Here is a 25,976-nt window from a genome sequence, read left to right on the forward strand (position 1 = left end):
ATTCGGATACTTTGATGAACCCGGCTTTGAATTGCTTATCGACTTCTTCTTTGATCTTAAGAGCCCATTCTGTCCTCAGTCGACGAAGCTTCTGTTTTAGTGGTTTGAAACCTGGTTTGATTGGTATTCTGTGCTCTGCGATATCCATGTCGATCCCTGGCATGTCTCTGTAGGACCAATTAAAAACGTCCTTGAACTCGTGTAGGAGGTTTATAAAACATGCCTTTTCGGCGGGGCTCAAGGTTGTCCATATCCTAAGTTCTTGGGGTTCTAGTTCGGTTACAACGTTGATGGGTTCGGTGTTTTCTATAACCGGCCCCCCTTCCCCCTCTTGTAGTATTTCTTTGGCTATGTAAGGAGGTATTTCGATTGAGTGTGGGTCTAGGTCATCTTCATTATCATCTTAAACAGAATTGCATTTAGAATAACACAAAGAGTAAGCAGAACCTGATTTATTCATATTAAAATTTGAAAAGAGTTGAAACAAAGAGGCCATCTATTCAGTAGTCTGTGGCGGTAAAGGGACAGCTGTTGGGACATTTCCCAAACTGCTGTTACTACTTGATGCTAAGCTAGGAGGAACAAGGGGAGTGGGAGTGACGACAGGAGGAGACTCTCTAGGGACTTCTCTAGACTCCGACTCGGACTTCGACTCTGACTCTGACTCGAATTAATCGTCTTCTGATTCTCCTTTGAACATCTCTCCTTCTCCAGTGGTGAGCTTGAAGAGTCTTCCTTGGTTGTTCGTCCACTTGATCGATTTTCTCCATCCTTTCTGTTGATTCGAACTAGTTTTTGTGATCAGTGCGGTAGGGTTGAAGTGATCGTCTTGAAGTATCATGGTAATGATCTCGTCCTGCGCGGCTTTAACAAACCGATCTTCTCCAAATAGTAAGCTAACAGCTTGTTCGTCTAAGCAAGGTGCTTGACGAGTCTTGACGGTAGGAACCGTTTCTGTGGGAATAAAGTAGCAATCATGAAAGATCTCGATTCCAGCTAGTTGCTTCCCTATGTAGTGCCAAGGCTCGGGAAACCCGTGAAAGAGTTCTTGACTCCCTTCTCTAACGAAGTATCCATTTAGGGTAGGAAGATAGGGCCACATTTGGATTGCCACATTCTTGCGGTATTGGAATTGAGTGAGCATTTCTAAGGCTTCCTTCTTGGTGGGTTTGTATCCTAATCCTAGTGGTATCCTTTGCGAGTTGCCTTCTTTGTAAGGTGCAAAGGTATTTCTTTGGACAGGATTCATTGGCATTCCCGGGAAGTATCCCTGAGATTTAAGCATGTGGTTTACCACTAAGTTAGAGTAGGGAATCGAAGTACAATGGTGCCAACTCACTCTCTACAAGTTTTTTGTTATGGAAGCCCCCAAGTTCATATACTGGATCTGCAAGTACTTGGTTGCTCAACCTCTTTTTTATTACCGCCTTGATAGGTGACGAAGTATGTTGAAGGATGCTTAAATGTCCACTATTTAGAAGTTAACCTTTCGTTCAATTAGCCCTGTGGCTATGGTAAGGTTAACTAGTCCTACCACTTTTCGTCGTGTACCATCATATGCGCGAACACCTTGGTTGGTAGGGGTCCAATCTAACTCTTTCATGCTTAATTTGTACGCTGTTTTCAATGGTATGACGTTGACTGCCGAGCTATCATCTCCCAAAGTCATTGGCACATTTTTCTTTAAGCAAATGACAATAATGTATAGAGCCAAGTTGTGACTAGCACCGAAAGGTGGCAAATCTTCATCCAAGAAAGTAACAGGGTTACTTAGCTTAGGCGAATCTTGGAAAACCAAGTTGACTACGTCATCGGGTGTGGAGTTATGCGCCACGTTTAATTTGGCCAAAGCTTGCAGTAAAGCTTGGCGATATGGGAACGAGCTTGCAACTAGTTGCCAGATTGAAAGATCAGCCTTTGTCTTCTGTAGTTGCTTTAGTAAATGGTCAGTAGAGGTATCTTCGTTATCATTTGGCGTGACAACGTTGGTATTGGTGATTGGACCATTTCCTATGGGACCGTTTTGAGAAATGTTTTGATATGGACGCCCCGAACGAGTAAGCACGGATATGGTTCAAAGGGTTTTCGTGCCCCTTGAATTTCAGGATATCCGTCATGTTGAAGTTGGTTGGCAATTTGGAACTCACGGCCTCATACTTGCCATTGTTTTACCTATAGATATCATCCCCTTTGAAGTAAATCAGTTGTTCCTCCAAATATTGGAGTCATTTTTCAGCTTCAGTTAGACCTACGGGAGGGTTGACCTCTTGTGCTCCCACAAAAGGTGGTGGATTTTCATTCACGTAGTAGTCATTCACAAATTTATGAGGCACTTCATTTTCTACAGGAGGCAACCTAGTTTCTACAGCAACAACTCGGCCCTCGATCGTGTTGAGGCGATTATACACTTGGTCTTGGCTAGCTTGGAGACGAGTTAACGCGGCTAGGATTAGATCATTACCATTCGGTGGTTGTCCATTGACACTTGCGTGTCTAGTTCCAGACATCTTGAAAAACTGGATAAGAGATCGATGACGAATCAAAACACGATCGACCATTCTAGCACACTTACTCAAAGAAAGGTTTGACTTGTGAAGTGGGAGTGTGCCACTTGTGTCAAGTGAGGTTTCAAGAAATGACAAAGCTTGGAAATGTTGGTCCTAGTCAACTATAGTGTAGTTGTAGGAGTGGAATCGAAGTGAGTTTTTGAAATGGGCTTCGAAGCCCGAATTTTGACTCGACAATTGGACAGAGTTTCGACTAGTTTTGCGCTAAATTTGGCCTTTTTCGAAAATTTACATTTTAAAAGAGGCTTTGATTTTACAAAATCCTTCATGGTTTCGTTTAGAAAATGGTGATCACATATAATACAAGTATTTATACAGGTATTTTAACGGGATGCTGAGTGCATTTAAAAGGGTTTTGGTTTAAAGGGTGGGTTGCCATACCGAACAATCAAACCCGGGGTCTGTGGAGAGGCTTGTGCCAAACAGGAGTAACACCGATTCCTAGTCCATTTCCTCGAGTAGTGAAAGCCCTTGATATAAACAAGAGTTAGCACCATGGTATGGCTGACGTCAATCGTTATCCATCCTTAGGCCCAAATAAGAATTTGGACCGTCTAGACGGGATGATTGGTCACATGGGTTGGGTTGGGCCTAGGAAGGCCAAATAAACGATCTAGGAAGACCGAGTTATGAAAACCGACAACTGTCTTGTACAAACGATTCCCTAACCTTGTTCAAGTTTCACCCTTGGCTACACGTAAGTGTATTAATCCCCAGCGGAGTCGCCAATCTGTGGACGCGGGCCCACGGGGTTGCTCGGGTAGAAAACGAGAAAGTTTTGCATTTGTGGAGTCGCTACCAATTTATTGTGGAAAATTGGAAACCGTTCGAATACCTCATGCCATGTCAAGACACAAAGTAGTGACATGAACACCAAGAACTTGTTACACTTAGCATTCTATGTCTAGAATGACTCTGATGGACGCCAATGAACACGGATGTTCACAGAGATCTGGAGTAAGGGGTGAGGGTACGTATTAGGAAGCTCTTTTGATCGAACACCTAATCCCGCCCGCCTCGATAGAGGCCTCTACTAATGATTAGGGAAAATCGTCTATACTCGATATGTTGAAGGTTATATGCATGCAATGCAACATCCATCAGATTAATCCTAACATGTGAGAATTAACTAAGTCGGTAGACACGTAATTTAACATGCATTAATGTCGAGGTAGAAATTTAGGTTAATTGCATGTGAGAGCATACAAACAAGAAATACGAGAAAATACAATAATTGAAATTATAATAATTGCAATGGTTAATTGATTTACGTCGAAAATACATCTAAAACGGATGGTTTTAGAAAAGAAAGGGAAAATAAATTAACGAACAAATTATTAGGTGATAATACGATTAATAGTTAATTAATACGTAAGCTAATAACTAAGTCAAAGCAACAACAAAAATTCAGGGGCATAATTCAACCCGGAACAGGCGCAGCACTGCTGCGTCCTTTGGAAGAGGCGCAGTGCTCACTGCGTCTGTTCCTGAGCTGAATTCTGGTTGTGAAGCCGGAATCGCAGATCTTTAATGTTCATTGGTAATTTAAACGATCGATTATTGATATTTGACTCGGATAGAAGTGGTTTAACATATTTTTTACATATGAATTGGTCATGAAAACAATAAAAGACGATATAAAACTAATTGGAACGAATTAATTACACGATTAATTGCAAGGATTAATAATGAATTAAATTAAATAGGTTATTATTGATAAACTAATGATGGTGATGATAAATAACAGATGCAATTATACAAAGGTGAATTTCAGAGAGTTGACATTGATGAACCGAATCTCTAAAAATCCGAATTGATTTTAATGACGAAAACCAGCAAATATGAGTTATATGGGATTTAAGTCGGGCATTAAAAAGGTGGCGAATTATTAATGATTTACATGTTAAAATTATTATGTCAATGAAATAAGAACAAATAAAGACGAAACAAGGAAGCACAAACGAATTAAACAAAAGACGAAGGAAGAATAAGGAAAGCAGGAACTGTGGCACCCTCAGGAAGAGGCGCAGCAGGTGCTGCGTCCCTTCAAAGTGGCACAGCAGTTGCTGCGTTCCTTCTCGATGTCTGTCACTCGTTAATCCGTAAAAAGGGTTTGAATAAAGTGTTTATAAATCGGTTTTGAATATATTTTTGACGTAAACCTTACAATAATGATTACAAAAATAAAATACAATAGTAAAAGATGGGATTTACACCCTCACACTTACATGTTTGACGAAACGAGATTAACTAAGTTAACGTTTAGTGATGCTCGACTCGAATGTACGACGAAAGTGCCCTATAAGAGGAAGTCAAGAAAGATTGATTAAGTTGATTGATGTGGAGTTGGTCAAATTGGTCGGTCATGCAAAATGAGGCTGGTACTCAGAAAGATTCGAGCTTACGTGGTCGAAAGTTCAAGCACGTAGACGCCAAAAACCAAGAGCGTGGTCTTAGAATGCAAAAGGAGAAGAGAAGGGCGGACACTCGCGTGAGAAATATGAGGAACGAAGGCTCCTATTTATACTAATCACACGAAGGAATTAGGGTTTCGGTGAAACTTTGGAAGTAAATCTCGAAAAGATCTTAAAATACGCAGAAAGGAGCTGGGGAAGAGGCGCAGCAGCCACTGCGTCTCTTGGAAGAGGCGCAACACCTGTTGCGTCCTTTCCCCAAGGGTTTCCTCCTGCGGAAGAAAGATTTCCACGTTTCTATTATGGAATTGCGGTTTGATATTGATTTCCTTATTATTTATAAAATAATTTCGGGATATAATTTACCAAATATTAAAAGATTGAAAATATGGAATAGAAATATCCGGAACATTCCAGAATATTCTGACTCGGCATTTTAAACGGTTATTAGAAAATGATGACGGTTTTTGACCCGGACTCAAAATGTACTCTAATTACTGTCAAAACGACCGTAATGGTGCGTAGATGATGACCATGGGGTTGACACAAGTGTTTGAGCTATCACTTGACGATAAACTTACGAACTGTCATAAATCGTTCCGTGTACCAAACATGCGGCCCAATCATCACCAGGTGGTTCGCGGGAGGTGCCGAAATGAGGTATCTACACAACTATACTATATGAACTAACTAATGTAAATGCAATATGAAATATAATACAAATGCAAGCCTAAACTATATGATATATGTATGTCGCTTCATGGTTTAACCTCCCCAAACCGATTTTAAACACTATTGCTAAGGTAGGAAGAAAGGGGCTTAATCATGAGGCAACTACATAAATGCAACTATACATGAGAGATAGGGAAAGAAAAGGGTTCTTACAATCATTGCAGGAGATGAAGATGGTAGACAGGCAGCATATATAGCCATGACACGAGCCAAATGAGAGAAAAATGAATTTCAAGGTCAACCCGCTATGGTTGAAAATAACCCGCTCGGGTTCGTAGCTGAGACGCGCGTTTTCTACCGAATCCGCTCGGATTCTCAGGCAGGAAGCTTTTCCTTTTTTCTTGTCTTTCAATCCGCGCGGATTGGAGTCGGGATGCGCATATTTCCAAAAATTTCGACCCAACACCTTTTTAATGATAACAAAGGTGCTCACAAGCCCAAAATCTCTATTTTCTTCATTTCTTTACATTTTCCATCTTCTCATTTTCATTAATTTCCTTCAAAAAGCTCAATTAAAATATGAGATCCCTCCCTTTCATCTCTCATGCAATTTATTAAATGAATGAATGCAAAATTACACTAAATGCATATATACAAATTAATGGTTATTGAGGAACTCCATCAAACCAAAGATTATCAAGGAACAATTTCAAAGAAAATTATCACTAGCACTCAAAGCATGTAGAAGTCAGTAAAATTATTGAGAGTGAGATATAAATAAGCATGGATAACAACACAAGATTATGCAATGAAATAATGCCCAAGTAAAAGACCCAACAAGCATATCAAGAATGCAATGACAAAAATCATAACAGATGTGATGGATGGTAGGAACATGAAATGGGTAGTTGGTTGGCAATTCACTAAACTTATCCTCCAAATAGTCAAAATCACCACTTTTAATGTAAGTACTCTCATTATCAATCAAGGTGATTTCAAGGGTGTCTATTTGTGGTTCCCAAATATTCTCATATTCTTCATCCCAACAAGGACCATTATCAAAGGGGTTGTCATAACTAGGCTCACCAAGCTCAACACAATTTTCTCCCCCTAATATGTCATCCTTAAAGGGTGAGTTTTCACTTAAGCTTGCATCCATCTCACTCTCACTTTGGTCATTAACATCAAATTCCATGGAAGTTGGGTTCATTGATACACAAGAAGAGTAAGGTGACGGCATCCAAGCATTGGTTTCACAATCAAGAATGTACTCTTCCTCATCATCACTCTCTTCATCTAACACTCCGTCTTCCCAAAGAGGGGCAAATTTGTGGGCATAGTAGGTTGGCTCAAGGTTATAGAAAGGTGTCTCATTCTCACAAATTTCATTTTCATCATAGTTTTTTTCAATGAAGTTTTGAAATGTGGCTTTTATCGCTTCCATACCTTCCTTGGCACTCTCAAATATGTCATGTATAGTTTGCTTAAGACAATGGATGGTCATGAACTCAACAAATTCCCAAAATTCCTCACAACTCATCTCACAAATCCTGCCACCACTCAAGTGAAATGCCAAATTGCGGGTTTCAAGGTTCATGCCATTATAAACAACAGAACATGCTTCATAATTTGAAAGAGTAAAACTATGACGCCAAGCACGAGTCATATAATCTTCAAATCTTGCAATATAATTACCAAATAACTCATTTTCATATTGCCAAAAATTGAATGTAGACATGTTGATCATATGAAATAGAACAAGTACAAGAAACAAAATTCCCAAGGAACCAAGATTCCCCAAGAACAAGCACAACTAAAACAAGACAAAAGAACGATTCAAATACACAACACCGTCCCCGGCAACGGCGCCATTTTGATGATAGTGTCGTTGGGACTCGCAATCAAACACATTTATATTCTCAACAAACAACTAGTTAGTGGTTAAGTCGAGGTCGATCCATGGGATGGTGGTACTCAAATTATTCAATCTAATTATAGTTGTGCTTGGGGTTGTCACAATTGTAATGGGTTGAAGATTCTAATCTAATAGAAGCAATGGAAATTAAAACAAGCAATTAAAGGAAGGATGTAAACAAATGACTAAAAATGCTAGGATATCATGGGTTCATAAGGGATTCATGGGAGTTGATCATACAAACATGTTCTCTACTAGATGCAAGCACTTATTGTTGTGATGGGATCAAGTTAGTGTATATCTTACAATTCTTAGGAAGGTTTGGGTCCCGGAGCCGAATCAATTAGATTGTACAACACCTACAAGTCGACTTAGTCCTTCCTATTCAACTTTATGCATGGTCTAATCAGACTCGAGTTGGTTTATGTCTTACAAGTCTCATTGAAAAGATAAGTGATGGGTAAAAAATGTAAGGATTCATAGGCTCGCATTTCATCAAACATAACACGTGCATAAGTTGAAATCACAACAAGCAAGCAAATTAATTATGAAAACATATTAGATTAAGCATGAATCATTCCCCGTGTTTGTTTCCCTAATTCCCCATTAATCCTAGCTAAATGACTACTCACTCATGATCAAGTTTAACATGTTAATAAGGTTGTCAATCATACTAACAAAGCCAAACATGATGAATAAATGATGTGATTAACAATAATTAAACAAGAGTGAAAGAGATTATACCTATGATGATGATTCCAAATTATAAAGCAAAGAATAAAAGAAGAGAACTTGATTGATTGATGAAGAGTTGTCAATTCTCCAATAATAACCCAATAATCTTCAATTACCCAATAATAAACTTGAATTACCAAATAATAAACTTCAACAATAATTAAGGAAAGATTAATGTGTGATATGTGGAAAGATTAAAGAGTAATCTATTCTAATCTACTCCTAATAAAAGCTTAATCTAATCTAAGAGAACTTGATTTAATCTAAGGAAACTTGATGGTTTGATTATTACAAATGGAGTATATATAGTGGTACATCATTAGGTTAAGCAAGGGTAGATTAGTAAATAACAATGCTAAGTGTTGAGTTGAGGAAGTGCTCATCTCCAAGGAGATGAACATCTCCGTTTTGGTGGTCTCCAAGGAATATGCTCGGATCAAGTAACAAGGAAAAGCTTTCTGTCAAGCAATACACTCGTCCCGAGCTGAAAACGAGCATCCTGGGCCTCAACCCGAGCGGGTTGAGCTGTATCATGCCTTACTTGAACTTGGATTGTAAAACGGACGTCATTTCCTCATCCGGACTCCTATTGGAGTGATTCAAAAGCCTAGATCGCTTGATTTTTCGACGCCAATTCATCTAGCATAATTTCAGAGCCAAAGACACAACTCTCGGTTTGGTTCCGAGAAATTTCTTCTTGCATTGACTTCCTTCTCGTCATCCTTGCTTTTTAGCCGATGATCCTTCTATATACTCTTTATTCCTACATCCTTGGTCATCATTCTTGCCTCCTCTTCATACGAGTTCATCCAATATCGTCAAAAAGCTTCTAAATATGCACAGGAGATGGGAATTTCGGCCTAATTACCTTCTTTCTTACAAAACATACGAAATGCACTAGGAAAGCAAAATAGAAAGCATTTGACGGATAAAATGGCTATGGAATGTTAAAATAGTATGCAAAATAGGCTCAATTAGGGGACTAAATGTGCGCAATTATGAGTCACATCAGTAGCATTTTATGACATCCTAACCTTAGGTAGACAAGCACATTGCTTTTTGACTTGGGATTTGACGGTTTTAGAAAATGAAGAGGATTTTTGACCCGGACTCCAAATGTACTCTAACTACTGCCAAAACGACCGTAATGACACCTAGATGACAACCAAGGGGTTGACATAAGTGTACGAGTTACCTTTTATTAACCGATTTACGAAACATCATAAAATCGTGACATATGATAAACATGCGGCCCAATACTCCACTGAACCGAAGAAGTTATTCAGGTGGGGTACCCCCATTGAAGAGGTCCAATGATAGGTTTAAAATCTGACTAGTGCTTAACGGGATTGAAAGTACTACTCATATCAACAAAGTGCACTTTATTTTCTAGTTATCCATGCAAAACAACTCCACAGTTAAGCGTGCTTGGCTAGTAGTAGTCTTAGGATGGGTGACCTCCTAGGAAGATTCCCCAGATGCGCATAAGTGAGGACAAAATACGCTGGAGAGGACCCGTGTTGATCTGTGGGCCATGTAAACAGTCTCACAAGCTATAGTGAGTGACCGCTGCCGACCCTAGGTTAGGGTCGGAAGGTTACAAGTGGTATCAGAGCACCCCTATAACCGTATGGTGAGCCTGTGGTCTGGAGTGCCCGGGTCACCAACCTAGCGGGGGAGGATTCTGGGTTTGGCTCGGTTGCGGTCAGATGCTGCCAGGCGCAACGAGGACGATGCGTTCTTCAAGTGGGAGTGTGTAATACTCCACTGAACCGAAGACGTTATTCGGGTGGGGTACCTCCTTGAAGAGGTCCATTGATAGGCTTAAAATCTGACTAGTGCTTAAAGGGATTGAAAGTACTACTCATATCACAAAGTGAACTTTCCTTTCTAGTTATCCATGCAAAAGAACTCCAGAGTTATGCTTGCTTGGCTAGGAGTAGTCTTAGGATGGGTGACCGCCTGGGAAGATTCCCGGGATGCGCATGAGCAAGGCAAAATGCGCTGGAGAGGACCTATGTTGATCTGTGGGCCATGTACACAGTCTGACAAGTTACCGTGGGTGACCGCTCCCGACCCTAGGTTTGGGCCGGGGTGTTACAATTAGCGTCCATCTGAAGAAGGTCGTGAGTTCCATGCCAGGACATGCAATGCGTTGGACTTCATTTAAGGGGCTTAATCGTCATTTAAGCCCTTAGTTAACCTAATACTTGTACTTCGTATAAATACTCTCTTGTAATAGGAGATTAGACAAGTAGATTAGGGGAGAATTAGTAATTAAACAAGTTAATTAGCTTAATTACACTTTAATCCTTCCTTAATTATTGTTCAAGAATTCTTAGATCTAGTAGGGTAATTGAAGATTATTTGGGTTTTTATTGGAGAATTGACAACTCTTCTTCATCAATCAAAGTTTTCTTCTATTATTCTTTCCTTTCCATTTGCTCATCTTAAGATTCGTATAATTTCTTTACTCCTTACTTAATTATTGCTTATTGCTTTACTCTTCCATCATGTTTATACTTGTTAAGATGATTGACACCTTTGTTAACATGTTTTCCATGATATTGAGTGTGTAGTTCCCTAACTAGGGTTAGTGGGGGATTAGGAGAGTTAATCATGGGATAGATCTATACTTAATAAGTTCATATGAATGCTTGCTTGTTGTAATTTCAACTTATGCACATGTTATGCTTGATGAAATGCTTGATTGACAACCTAGCATGATTCTCTTATCCTTTCAACAAGACTTGTAAGACATAAACTAACTCTAGGCTTGTTATACCATGCATATAGTTGAATAGGGAGAACCAAGTCGATGTAGGTGTTGTAAAGTTATGCCAACTCGGTTCCAAGACCTAAGTCTCCCTAGGAATTGTAAGATATAAACTAACTCGATTCCATTACAACAATAATTGCTTGCATCTATGTAACTTATTTATGTGATCTCATCATGATTCCCCAATGAACCTGTTTGGGCTAAAAATCACTCAAAGGGAAAGGCCCACTTAATAAATAAATGGATCATATAAGAAGAAGGGGAGCCCGCGGTAGGAGTAAGCATAGGGAAGAAGGAATGGGCCGACATATGCACAGGAGGTGACCGAAGCCCACTGAAGGAAGCGTTCTGATTTAGGAAAGAAGATTCAGGGAGAAGTTAGGGAGAAGTCAGGGAGATCAGGGAGAATTGAGGGAGACGGTCAAACATGGAAAGAGTTATTATGAAAGTTGTATTCCGTTTCCATAATTGAGGTAAGATATGTCTAGGGTTCTTACCCTATAAATAGCCAAGGAAGCAATAAAAGAAGGACATTCACATACACACACATACATTCATCCAAGATCTTACAAACACGATACCTCGTATTAGCAAGATTAGCATTACGATACTGTTGTAATCATCCTCCTATTCAAAGCTAGTGCAATATTTGGCAGGGTACCGTCCCTCCCACGGTTGTTCCCACATTGGGTTTTCCGCGTCACCAAATCTTACGTGTTAATTTATATATCGTACTTTATTTCCTTATTTAAATATCATCATAAAAACAATCAAGTATCCGACGAGTAAGACCGCATTGACCCAAATCAACCAATTCGTTAAAAATATACCTAAATAGTTTGGCGCCCACCGTGGGGCATTGTGGTCGTTAATCGTTGATAATCAAAGTACGCAATGGATAAGCAAGCATCGGAATCCGTGTCAGGGAGCAGACAACCATCGCCACCGCCGACCTCTACTCAATATCCGGCATCAATAGTGGCAACGCAGGCTCCCGGACATACCTCAAGAATCACACCAACAGCAAAAACATCTTTGCCTCCTAAAACTCCTGCTGTCACAACCCAAGCCAGATCGGATAAGGGAGCAGCGAGCTCAGGCCTCACCCCGCCACCCAGTCCCACACAAATCTTGCTCGCTGGCGTAGAAAGCCTAGAGAAGGTCATGGAAAACATGAGATAAGACCAGAAGAGAGCTGAAGCTGAAGCAAGGAAGAGGGACAGAGAGTTCTGGGCGCAGATAGATGTCCTAAAATAGCAGTCTGTCACCCCAGTAAGCAGGGCAGGTGAAGGAAGGTCCCACCTAGTATATCTGACACATGGGGCATCAGGCAGCAGGAATTCACTTAGGCAGATACGAGCTGAACTGGTAACAAGGTTAGATCTAGATACAGTACCAACGGATGGAAGAATAACCCCACAGGGGCTGGGATACCTCACACCAGATAACTGGCCAACGACCAGCTGTGTGGAGGCACGAACAGGTGGCATCCCTGTCAGCAGTTTCGTGGCGATTAATCAGACACCTGGAGTAGGACGCGAGGGGAACCAACAAGTAAACTGGCAGCAGGGAACGATCGTTAATTCAACCCCACTAGCTGCTGGGACACATCAGAACGTTCAAGAACTCAGGTCAGGAGGCAGCATATTGAATCAGCCAGCAGCTAACAGGCGGACCCCCGACTCAGGCAGCATAACAAACTAGCAGTACTTGGAGCTAAGAGAGATGATAAGCAGGGTCCCAGCACTGCCACCCCCACTCGAGAAAGCAGCACCTGACAGTTATGCCCACTCACCATTCGTGGACACCATATCCATCACAGCCATGCCAAAGGGATTCATAAATCCAAATATGCCTCTCTTTGACGGCACAGCAGATCCCTTTGACCATATAAGCTAGTACAAGCAGAAGATGATGACAGTAAAAGCCGTAGGGCAGGTCAAGGAAGCTTTCATGTGTAAAGGATTTGGATCCACCTTAAAAGGGTCGGCACTTCGATGGTTTGTAAGCCTGCCCAACATGTCGATATCCACATTTGCTGAATTAGTAAATGCGCTCACCCAACAGTTTGCAAGCAGCAGGAAGCCGCAAAAGCATGCGGGAGATCTGTACAGAATCGTCCAGGGGGCAGGAGAGACCATTGGGGAGTACAATACTAGATTCAACAATGAGAAGGTGGCAGTACGAGAGTGCGATGTTTCAACAGCAGTAGAAGCCTTCAGGAGAGGCCTCCACCACGACTCCGACCTGTACAAGCAGCTGGCTATGCATCCCTGCCATAGCTTCGAAACAGTGCAAGAGAAGGCAGCTGCCGCAATCAGACTGGAGGAAGATATCCTAGCCAGAGCCAGTCTACCTAATACACGAAGTGTTTCTAGTACCTCAGCCGTGGAAAAATAAGGAAGAAAGCAAACCACCAGCAAAAAGGATGAGTGATACAGGCCATATGGAAGGGGAGTCAACAGAATCGAAGAAAATCAGCAACTCCCTACTCTGGCAGAATATGGATTCACTACAGGTATCGGAGGAATCCTGAAAGCACTCAGGGAAATAGGAGATGGAGTAAGGTGGCCAAAGCCACCAGTAGAAGGGCATGCATAGAGAAAGGATAGCAAAAATAAGTGTGAATTCCACCGTGACATTGGGCACAACACTGAGGATTGCTACACATTACGAAGAGAGATCAAGCGCCTGTATGCGCAAGGAGAACTGAGCCACCTATTAACACGTGGGGGCAAGCAGCAGGATAAAGTAGGCTCCACAAAGCCTACAACCCCACCCATATACACCAAAATCATAAACGTGATAACAGGCGGCTCAGACTTGAATGGACTGACATACTTAGTAGCTAAAAGGCATGCCACGGAAACCAAGGGAGATAGACCAGCAAATTCTTACAGAATTTCTCACAGCGATCTGCCAGCCGTCACCTTTGATGAAGGATATACGTATGACGAACGGGAACATCATGATGCACTCATTATCACCCTGTCAATGGCTAACTGCACAGTTAAAAAGGTATTGGTGGATACAGGCAGCTCGGTCAATCTGATTATGCTAAAAACCATAGAAAATATGGGATTCAGCGAGAAGGATTTACAGAAGAAGACTATCCCGCTAGTAGGCTTCAGCGGGGGAGACAGCCAGGCTCACTGGGCGAGATAGTCATCCCAACCTACGTGGGAGGAGTCAATAAGCAGATCAGGTACCTGGTCATAGACGGACCCTTTACCTACAATGTCATCCTGGGAAGGCCGTGGCTGCACCAGATGAAGGCAGTCCCTTCAACGTATCACCAATGCATAAAATTCCCCACACCATGGGGAGTAGAGACAATAAGAGGAGATCAGGAGGAAGCTAGAGGCTGCTATAAGAAGGCACTAAAGTGCACTGCCAGCCCTCCCGCATAGGAATTACAGAAACAGCCTGTCCAGGACGAATACATCAAGCCCCCAGCAGAAGAGCTGGATCAAATTAACCTCGACAAGCTGCGCCCAGAAAGAATTGTGTTAATTGGAGCTGGATGCACAGGAAGCTTGAGACAACAATTAATCGAATTTCTGCAGCATAACATAGACTGTTTTACATGGTCACACGACAGCCTCCTGGCAGCAAATAAAATAAGAGAAGTAAAGTATCCAGAGTGGTTGTCTAACGTAGTAGTGGTGCCTAAGAAGAATGGAAAGTGGAGAGTATGTGTGGACTTCACCGACCTGAACAAAGCATGCCCTAAAGATCCCTTAACCCTGCCTCATATCGATGCAATGGTGGATGCAACAGCTGGGCATGAAATGCTGACATTTCTGGATGCATGGAGTGGCTATAATCAGATCAAGATGGATCCTGCAGATCAAGAGAAGACGGCATTCATGTCTGAAAGAGGAATATATTGTTACAATGTTATGCCCTTCGGCCTAAAGAATGCAGGCTCCACATACCAGAGGCTGGTCAACCGCATGTTTAAGGAGCAAATAGGAAGAACTATGGAGGTGTATATTGATGACATGCTGGTAAAGTCAGAAAAAGCGAAAGATCATATGCGGCACCTGGCAGAGACATTCAGCACCATGAGGCAGTACAAAATGAAGTTAAATCCATCTAAGTGTACCTTTGGGGTATCCTCTGGCAAATTCTTAGGCTATATTGTAACTCAAAGAGGGATAGAAGCCAACATCGAGCAGATTAAAGTCGTTTTACAATTAGAGTCACCTGAAAAACCTAAAGACGTTCAAAGGCTAGCTGGTAAGGTAGCAGCCCTAAACAGGTTCATCTCAAGATCAACCGACAAGTGCAGGCTGTTCTATGATATATTAAGAAAGAGTCGAAGTTTGAGTTGACTGCAGACCACGAGCAAGCATTCAGAGAGCTGAAACGCTACCTTAGAAGCCCACCATTGCTGTCAAAACCGGAACCAGGAGAACCATTGTTCCTCTACCTAGCCGTCACAGAGGTGGCTGAAAGTGTCGTTCTAGTCAGAGAGCCGGAAAAGGAACAGAAGCCAGTATACTACGTGAGCAAGTCTATGCTATTGGCAGAGACCAGGTACACATCTCTTGAAAAACTAATATTAGCACTGGTAGTAGCATCTTACAAGCTGCGTCCTTATTTTGAATCCCACACCATACATGTTGTGACCAACTACCCACTGAAATCTATCATGAGGAAGCCTGAACTGTCAGGCAGAATGTCGAAGTGGTCTGTACACCTTAGTGGGTATGATATCCAGTATGAACCTAGAACAGCAATCAAATCGCAAGCACTAGCAGTCTTTGTGTCAGACTTCAGCCCAGCCATCCAAAATCTGGCAGATGAGGAAATCCTCACCCTAGAGGGGAACGGGAAGGCAGAAGTCTGGCAGATGCATATTGACAGAGCCTCTAACCAAAGAGGGCAGGTGTAGGTTTGATCCTGAGGTCACCACAAGGAGATCTGATAGCACGAGCAATAAGATGTGAATTTAAGGCAACTAATAAAGAAACAGAATACGAGGCCTTGATATTAGGAATGCAACTAGCTCTGGAATTAGGAGTCAGGCACCTGCACATATCCAGTGACTCTCTACTAATAGTCAACCACGTGAATGATGAGTTTATACCCAGAGATTTAAAGATGATTGCATACTTGAAAGTAGCAAAGGAGTTAAAAGCACAAATTCGAAACTTGCAAGCTTAAGCAGATCCCCAGAGATCAGAATGTAGAAGCAGATGCCCTAGCAACTATGGGGGCAACGTTCAAGCCGACAGAACTATCCAGCATTCCCATCGCACATATGCTGGAACCTTCTATCCAGAAGACAGACGAAATAGATAAAAGAGAGCTGGAGGATAAACAGGACGAAATAGGATTTCAGACAGCCACGGAGGCCGGGGAAGGTTCTTAGACAGCCAACCAGCCACCTGACCAACCCGCTGTGCAGGAAGGCGATTGGGATTGGGGCACATCTTACCTAGACTGGTTGCGGCATAATAAGCTGCCATATGACAAGAAGGAAGGGAGGGCTTTCAGAATAAAAGCCTCCAGGTTTACACTTATTGATGATATACTATTCAGGAAGTCACTGGCAGGTCCCTACTTACGGTGTTTGGACAAGGAGGAGGCGTAGACTGTGTTACATGCTCTCCATAGTGGCGAATGTAGAAACCATGCAGGGGGCAGGAGTCTGGCAAATAAAGCTCTCAGACAAGGATACTTCTGGCCCACAATGAAGGCAGATGCAGTAGAATACGCACGTAAGTGTGACGCCTGCGAGCGCTCAGCACCAATGATCCACCAGCCAGCAGAGCCCTTGCATCCTATTATTTCCCCCCTGGTCGGTCATGACGTGGGGCATGGACATAGTAGGCCCCCTACCAAGAGCTACAGGAAACAGAATATAGATGCTAGCAATGACAGATTACTTCTCCAAATGGATAGAGGCGGAAGAAATTCACATAAGTAAAGGACAAACAAGTCACCTCCTTCATAAAACGTAATATCATCTATAGGTTTGGTATCCCATCAGAAATCATATGTGACAATGGCTCACAGTTCATCTCCAACGATGCTGAAGGATACTGCGCCAGCTGGAACATCACCTTGAAAAAATCAGCACCCAGGACTCCAAAATCTAACGGGCAAGCTGAGTCCAGCAATAAAATCATCATGGACAATCTGAGAAGGAGGTTACAGGAGTTAGGAGGAAAGTGGACAGATGAGTTGCCACTGGTCTTATGGTCAGATAGAACAACGCCAAAGATAGCAACACGCCAAACACCCTTCAACCTGGTGTTTGGCGAGGAAGCAGTCATTCCATCAGAAGTTCTAGTTCCCACTCACAGGTATGGATGTATGACAGGGGAACTGAACAGTGTAGAGATGGTCAGGAGCCTGGACATAATAGATGAGCTACGAGCAAGTGCAAAAATACGCCTAGCTGCCTACAAGCAGTCAGTGGCCAGGAGTTACAACAAGAATGTGAAAGTCAGGCTCCTGGAGGTAGGAGACCTGGTTCTCCAAGAAGTGTTCCAAAACACTAAAAATCGAAAGGCAGGAAAATTCGCCTACAAATGGGAAGGACCATACCAGGTAGAAGGAGTTGTTGGCCACGGCGCATACAGACTGATGACTATGGACCGTCAAATCATACAACGCCCATGGAACATACTTCACCTGAAGAGATATTACTTTTAAGAATAAGTAGATTTTAGCTTGCAGGGTAATGTACTATGAAGAGTCAAATTATTTTAAAATAAAAGAAAGTCCGGTAGTAGGCATACTACCAATATCATTCTCATTCTTGGCTTCTCTGACTTTTTCAAATTTTAAAACACCTATTGGATGGTGTGGACTGTCAGCGTCCTGGGACCACAATTGTTCTGGTACCCCATGAGATAGCGTCAGGTACCTCACACTGTTCTAATAGAATTTTTCTGTTTTCAGACTTCTCTAAGTACATCACCCTGAATCCTAGTATCTATGGTACGTTGAAAGAGTATCTAGCACGACTGTCAACTGCCAACGTGGGGTGACAAGGCACATGGCACTCCAACATTCCTAACTTACTTTCTCCATCAGGAGCACCCTCACCAGGCGGACTGTGGAACATACGAAAGGGAGCCTGGTTGACAGCTAAACACGCTTACCCAGCTACCCCTGATAACACCCCCTGGACGTATCTCTAACTAATCACAATTAATCAGGCCCCAGCATGCATGCACACATATATGGCACGTAGGGATCTCTGCGCTACCAGAATCCTGCAGCGTCCCATTGGTCCTAGAACGACGATAAACTTGCCTAAACTAGGCCCCTGTTGGCTTTAAACGTGATGAACACACCTTGCGTCATGAACAAGGTTAAGTAGTCTAAAATTGCGGCATACGCCTAAATCAGTCGTCAGACTGACACGACAGCTAGCTGAGTCTGGATCAGCCTCTTCAGGCTGACACGACTGGTCTAAATCAACCTCTGAGGTTGACACAGCCACCCCACCTTACATTGCGGCATACGCCTAAGTCAGTCAACAGACTGACACGACAGCTAGCTGAGTCTGAGAGTCAGCCTCTTCAGGGTGACAGGACTCACCTAAATGAGCCAGTAGGCTGACACGGCAACCTCCTAAACTAAGGAAACCTAAGAAACAAGCACATAGGATATAAGTTAAACTCGCCAAAATTAAGGCAAGGGGCATTCCAAAAACATGGCCAAACTACGGCCCAGAGTTTAATCGCCACCTTGGCGAAGCTATCAGAAAGAGTTTAAAAACTTACAAGTTTGTCTCCACTGGGCCATACTGCCAAAACGTTCATTGATAAAAAAAAACCTTAATTATCGGTCACATTAATGACCTCCACTTCTGGCATCTCCTCTGCCTGCTGACCTTCAGTTTCAGGTACCAAATCAGCTTGCGCACCCTCAGCTGCCATAGCTTCCTGAGCTCCGTCAGCAGCATCCTGGGGCAATCCAGCATCTCCAGCAGCAGCCTGCTCTGCCAGTGTAGAAGAATTCACCTCCCCAACTTCAGGCATTAGCGCACTCAGATCAGGTGGGGTGGGGTAGAGCATCTCCAGCTGCCTCTCCTCCTCTTCTATATCTTGCTGGGTTGGAGCCTCCTTAAGAGAAGCATGCATCCCGCTGATCTTTCCCCGCCAGGTAGCATAGGCAACGACATTGGTGGCCAGGGAGATCAGCTCGTCGATCTTCTCGTCAGAGCGCTTGAGGGAATCAGCGAAGGTGTTGCACACCTCTTGAGTACGTGTCAGCTGATCAGCCCCTTCCTTCAACTTCTTCTTGGCACCAGCGAGCTCAGCCTTCAGCTCCACCACGCGTTCCTTCAGATGAGATCATTGCTGCGCCAAGTCGGCAACTGTCCCCTTCAGCTCTTGGTTTTTGGCGCTGGTGGCACGGCTGGTGGTCTGCACTATGTTGATCATCTTCCTGTTGTAAAGAGCAGACTGGAGGGTCTGGGGCAGGAAATATTAAAAGTCAGCAAGAAGAATTCAAAGAAAAAAAAGAAAAATTTTAAAACAGGTAGAAAACGAAGATCACTTACCATAAAGGCGTTGTGCACATCATTCTCAGCCATCTCCTCTGGAGAAAATTCTGAGAAAGCCTCTTTTAGAGGAGGGAAGAGCAGCTGGTCGATCTCTGGCCAGTAGGGCACCTTATCAACATTCCCAAAACCATCGGGGAAGTGAGCAATGGTACCTCCGCTAGCTGAGGCACGAGGACTGGTAGGAGGAGTAGGGGGATGGTGAGACAATGGATCAACCTCCAAGGGTTCAGGCCTAGCAGAACTGGAATGAGTGGGAGGAGTCTGGAAAGAGGTAGCACGAGCACTCCTCTTGGAGGCAGATGCCACGTCAGGACTGGCGGCGGATCTCTTTCTTTTTGCGCTCTGAAGGATAGCTTCCACAGGGTCAACTTTTGAACCTGCAAGCAGACATCATCTCAGGCGTCAAGAAAATTAAAGCTGTCAGTGAAGTTGCATGCAAACTGAAACAACTGTAAGAGGCTTACCAGAAGACATGCTGTGAGCTGATTGAAGGGGGTTAGAGGAGGAAGCAGGTGAGAAACCAGGAAGCATGTCAGGAAACTTTCTCTCGGATTCAGGGATACAGAACAACTTGCTGCGGGCAGGGATCTGGGCACCAATACGAGTCAGGTAGCAGGGACCTGCACGAGGGCGATGAAGTAAGCTAGTAAGCAGCAAGATAAAACGAATCAGGTGACAGGGAGGCTACTTACTCGAAGTTATGACCGATTTCTCGAAGATGTAGTCATCAGGCGGCTGGATAGAGTCCTTCCTCATAAAGAAGAAGTCCTCAAACCATTTCTCATCTCGAGATTTGGACACATGCCTGAAGGGAGCCTCACCAGAGCCCCGGAGCGAAAATTGGCCCCTACCCAGGGACCTGATATTGTACATATGGGCCAGATCGCCCAGGGAGATGGAATTACCGGTGTTTTGACGAGCGGCCAAGGAGTAAAGAAGAACCCTCCCGCCAGTGGCGTAAATTTGTGCCATGGCGAAGTTGTTTGTGAAAATGAAGTCTTGGACGAGTTTGGGAAAAGGGAAGTGGGGACCATATCTAAACGGGTATATATAAAAACAAACCCATCCTGGACGAAGGGCATCAGCTTTTTGACCTGGTTCAGGGATGGCAATATCCACCCCATCACCAAAACCAAGCAAACCCTTGATCATGGGGATGTCAGCAGGAGTCAAGACGGAGTCACAGTCATGAGGGTAAGTGAAGAGTCGCCGAAAAGGAAAGACCGGGTCAGGATTGCGGTCAGTGGGTATGGATGTCGATGATGAGTGTCGGGTTTTGCCCATAGTGAAGAAAGAGAAAATGGGAATTAAGAAGAAAAGAAGGGAGAAATACCTGGCGGGAAGAACAATGGAGAGTGGAGTAGTGGAGCCGGCAAGGAAAGAAGAGAAGAGGGTTAAGGATTTGGAGAAAGAGAGAGTGTTTTATTGGAAATGATTTGGGATTAATGGAAGTGGAGGTTGAGGTTATAAAGGAAGAGAGAGGGAGTAGGGTGCGAGAAAAGAGGAGGTGGGCGGCTGAAATGATGGATTTGCATGAAAAGGGGTTCAAATGACGGCTTAGGGTTTTAGCAGTCGACTACGTAAATTCGTTGCTCGACACCGCGAAGCGTACTTCACAAGAAATTTGGGGCAAACTGTTTGGGCTAAAAATCAATCAAAAGGGAAAGGCCCACTTAATAAATAAATGGATAATATAAGAAGAAGGGGAGCCCGCGGTAGGAGTAAGCATATGGAAGAAGGAATGGGTCGGCATATGCGCAGGAGGAGACCGAAGCCCACTGAAGGAAGCGTTCGGATTTAGGAAAGAAGATTCATGGAGAAGTTAGGGAGAAGTCAGGGAGATCAGGGAGAATTGAGGGAGACGGTCAAACATGGAAAGAGTTATTATGGAAGTTGTATTCCCTTTCCATAATTGAGGTAGGATATGTCTAGGGTTCTTACCTTATAAATAGCCAAGGAAGAAATAAAAGAAGGACATTCAAATAGGCACAAAGACATTCATCCAAGATCTTATAAACACGATACCTCGTATTAGCAAGATTAGCATTACGATACTGTTGTAATCATCCTCCTATTCAAAGCTAGTGCAATATTTGGCAGGGTACCGTCCCTCCCGCGGTTGTTCCTACATTGGGTTTTCCGCGTCACCAAATCGTACATGTTAATTTATATATCGTAATTTATTTCCTTATTTAAATATCATCATACAAACAATCAAGTATCCGACGAGTAAGACCGCATTGTCCCGAATCAACCAATTCGGTTAAAAATACCTAAACAGAACCCATGACACCCTAGTGCTTTTAATCAATTGTTTACAACTCTATTTGCTTACTTTTCTTTGCTTTCATTTATTTAGTTTTCCTTTGTTAAGTAGTTTAAATTGGAAATCTCAACCTCAACCCAGATTGTGACACAAAGACATAGCTATTTACAATCGATAAGTCAATACAATATCCATCCCTTGGGATCCGACCTCTACTTGCCACTCTACTAAGAGTAGTTTGTTGAGACTATAACTATTGTTTGAGGGGATAGAATAGACGACAATTCTAGAGCTTACATCACACATACTGAAAGATTCATTAACCCTCAAATTAAACTCTTTAATTTTATATCTAAATTACTCATTAAAATAGATGTTGATCTTATGCATGCATAACATTATATAAATAGATAAGTAAAGAAATATGTTCCTTACATTAGTGAAATCGGTTTATAGGGCACAAGTAAGAACACCTTTCTATACTTGTTCTTGAGCTCAAAATAAATGGATGATCCTCCTTAGTCTCAATAGTGTGAGAACCTCCTTTCAATTGCACCACGACTTCCCCTTAAAACTTGGTGTCGAAATAAACTCGTTGTCAAAAGCTACCTAACCAAAACAATATTTATAACTTCACAAACAACTCTTAGCAAAGAGGTAAGTAAAGGCCGGATCCCAAGAGACGGGTATTGATGTAGGATTTTCAATTACAAATGGTTGTGTCTTAGGGTGTCACTATTTGGGTTGAGATAGGAGATCAACTAAACTAATTAACAATATGAAAGCATAGTAATAAAAACAAGCAAGGTGATTAAAATGAGATGTAGACAATTGATTAAAAGCACTAGGGTGTCATGGGTTCATAGGGGATTCATGGGAGTTGATCATACAAACATGTTCTCTACTAGATGCAAGCATTTATTGTTTTGATGGGATCGAGTTGGTGTATAAGCTTACAATCCCTAAGAAGGTTTGGGTCCCGGAGTCGAATCGATTAGATTGTACAACACTTACAAGTCGACTTAATCCTTCCTATCCAACTATATGCATGGTCTAATGAGACTCGAGTTGGTGTATAAGCTTACAAGTCTTATTGAAAAGATAGGTGATGGGTAAAAAATGCAAGGATTCATAGGCTCTCATTTCATCAAATATAACATGTGCATAAGTTGAAATCACAACAAGCAAGCAAATTCATTATGAAAACATATTAGATTAAGCATGAATCAATCCCTATGTTGGTTTCCTCTAATTCCCCATTAACCCTAGTTAAGCAAACTACTCACTCATTATCAAGTTTAACATGATAACAAGGTTGGCAATCATACTAGCAAGGCAAAACATGATGAGTAAATGAAAATGATTAACAATAATTAAAAAAGGTTAAGAGAGAATTATACCTATGAAGATGATTCCAAATAATAAAGCAAAGAATAATAGAAGTACTTGATGATTGTTGGAAGGTTGTCAATCCTCTCAAATAAATCCCAAATAATCTTCTAATTACCCAAAATAAATGAAGAACAATAGAGAAATTAAGGAAATATTAAGTATTGAGATTTTTATTAAGACTAGATTAAAAGTTGATTACAAGATTAAGAAATGATTAGAACTTGATTAAGAAAGTATTAAGAGAGCATGCAAATCTAAGTAGTACAATGGGGTATTTATACTAAAGATTAGGTACACAAATTTGGGTTACTAAGGGCTTAAATGACTATTAAGTCCTTAAGAAAAGTTGAGGAAATGCTCCTCTCCAAGGAAATGAGCATTTCCGTTTTGCTAGTCTTTGCACGGGACGAGCGTCTTGAGAATAGGCACAGGCTCTCTGGACTGTGATCCGAGCGGATTGTCAGGGGAGACGCTCAGATCTTCTTGCTTCAGGACGAGCGCCTTCAGCACGGGATGCTCGGATGGTGGTGATGGGAGACGCCCGGATTGGTGGCAATTCGCTCGGATCCCATGGCAAACAACTTTTCTGCTTTTCTTCCTTCAAAATCCGCGAGGATCAATCCGGGGATGCAAGGATCCTTTCGTCACTGCCCAATCTACTTCATTATCTACATAGACCATCTAGAATTGTCTCCTCCTTGATGCTTGGTCATTAGGTGCGATCCATTTAGCTCCATTTTGCCATGAAAATGCAAGGCTATCACTTCTTTCCTACCAAAAGCGACAATCCTCAAAGAGTATGCAAAATGGGAAACTAAAGATAGTAAATGACCCAGTTATACACTAAAAGCATATGAACGAGGTGAATTCGGGGACTAAATGTGCTCAAATATAAGTCACATCAAACACCCCCAAATAAAACCTTTGCTCGTCCCGAGTAAAGAGGTGACAAAAACTCGGGCCCTTATTTAAACTAACCTACTAATATAGCCGATGTGAGACAATTAGCGGGTCTCACTCCGCCCCTTCAACTCACAACAAGACACCCATGAGGTAGGATGCCTTCTTGGAAGGCAAGGTGGGGCTTGCCAAAATGGAGACACATCCAAGCATTAAAGCACACAAAACAAGTAATGGATGTATCTACAAAAGAATAGTCACTTTCCTCATCTTAGTGGCAGAAATTATCTACAAGGGAAGCAATCTAAGGGTACACACTCCTTCATAGATATGGTTTCTTCAAACTACTAAGCCTAGAAGGATACCAATAAATCACCTCCAAGTTGTGTCAAGCTAGGGTACATTTATCCTCAATCGTTAAATGATTTCGTCAAGGGTAGACTCCCTATGGTGTTAGAAACACTGGAGGATCGCGGAATTCTCCTTCTTGCCTAAGCAAGAATAAGGGTCGTCCCCTCTTTACCATGCACAAAAGTGGATTCGATGGAAAAAAGGGATCAATATGTTTTGAGTTTCATATGGGAGTTTGCTTTTGTTGTTGTTTTTTTCCCCCCAATTTCTTGTGGCATTTGACATTTGAGAACATTTTCTTTTTTCCATTTCTTTTGATGTTTGGCATTTCAATACTTGACAACTTTCAACTTTTTCTTGCATTTTCTTTTGAACATTTTCAAAGTCACCCCATTTGTAGTGAGGGTGCTTATATTTGAAGCATAGGAGTTTTCATTTTTGTTACTCCTCTTTTCTTTTGATGCAATTGCAAACTTTTTCTATTCTTTTCTTTTCATTAACTCAAATTTGAAAAAATTTTGTGCCCATTCCCTTTTTGATGACAAAAATATGGTAGAATATGGATGATGGTTGCATGGTTTCAAGGGTCACCTTGGAATAAATGTAGCCAAGGAGTTATCACACCACAAGGTACTCTTGACTAGGCCTTAATCCATGGGTCAAAGGATACTAGCATGACACATCCTAGGGTGTTTTACAAGTATTCTAACAAGCAAAGTCTTAAGAAGAAAAAGTATCTACAAGGGCCTATATACACTTTTCAAGCTTCCCAAATAGGTGTTTTCACAAAAAAATTTCTAAATGCAACTATATGCCATGATGCAACTATCTTTTATACAACCTAATGCATATGCTTCTACCAACTAGTATGCCAAATAATCTAAATGCAATCCCATAATCACATTGTTTATACCGCATCAATCAAAATAAAGCCACATAGTCATTAACATAAAGAGGAAAAAGGAGATTGGAAAGATCATACCATGCGGTCTTCAATATCCTCATGTCTCGGATGTGGCGTAGTCGATCAATGTGAAAAAGGATAGACAAACATAATATATATACAAGACTACACTATAAAGGAAATGAACATGTTTTTGGGTTTTTCAATTTTCAATTTTTTATGGTTTTTATGCTTTTTGGAATAAAAAGACATGTTTTTGTATTTTCCAAAAAATTTCAATTTTTATCATTTTTGTTTTAAAAGTCAAGTTAGAATTTCCCATCCCCACACTAGTATGGGCATTGTCCTCAATGGCCAATACGATAGGATATTATGCAAGCTATATGAAAATGCATGATTTCTACACTAAATGCAAACTATATGACATATAAACAAGTGAATGCATTCTAAACTATACCATATGATGCATAAATTTTTGTTTGGTTGGAGAGCATAATTTGAATTAATTCCCAATGCTTATGCTTGAACTTCCCCAAACCAAATGTGAC

This window comes from Silene latifolia, chromosome X, assembly GCF_048544455.1.
Source record: "Silene latifolia isolate original U9 population chromosome X, ASM4854445v1, whole genome shotgun sequence".
NCBI classification, from domain to species: Eukaryota; Viridiplantae; Streptophyta; class Magnoliopsida; order Caryophyllales; family Caryophyllaceae; genus Silene; species Silene latifolia.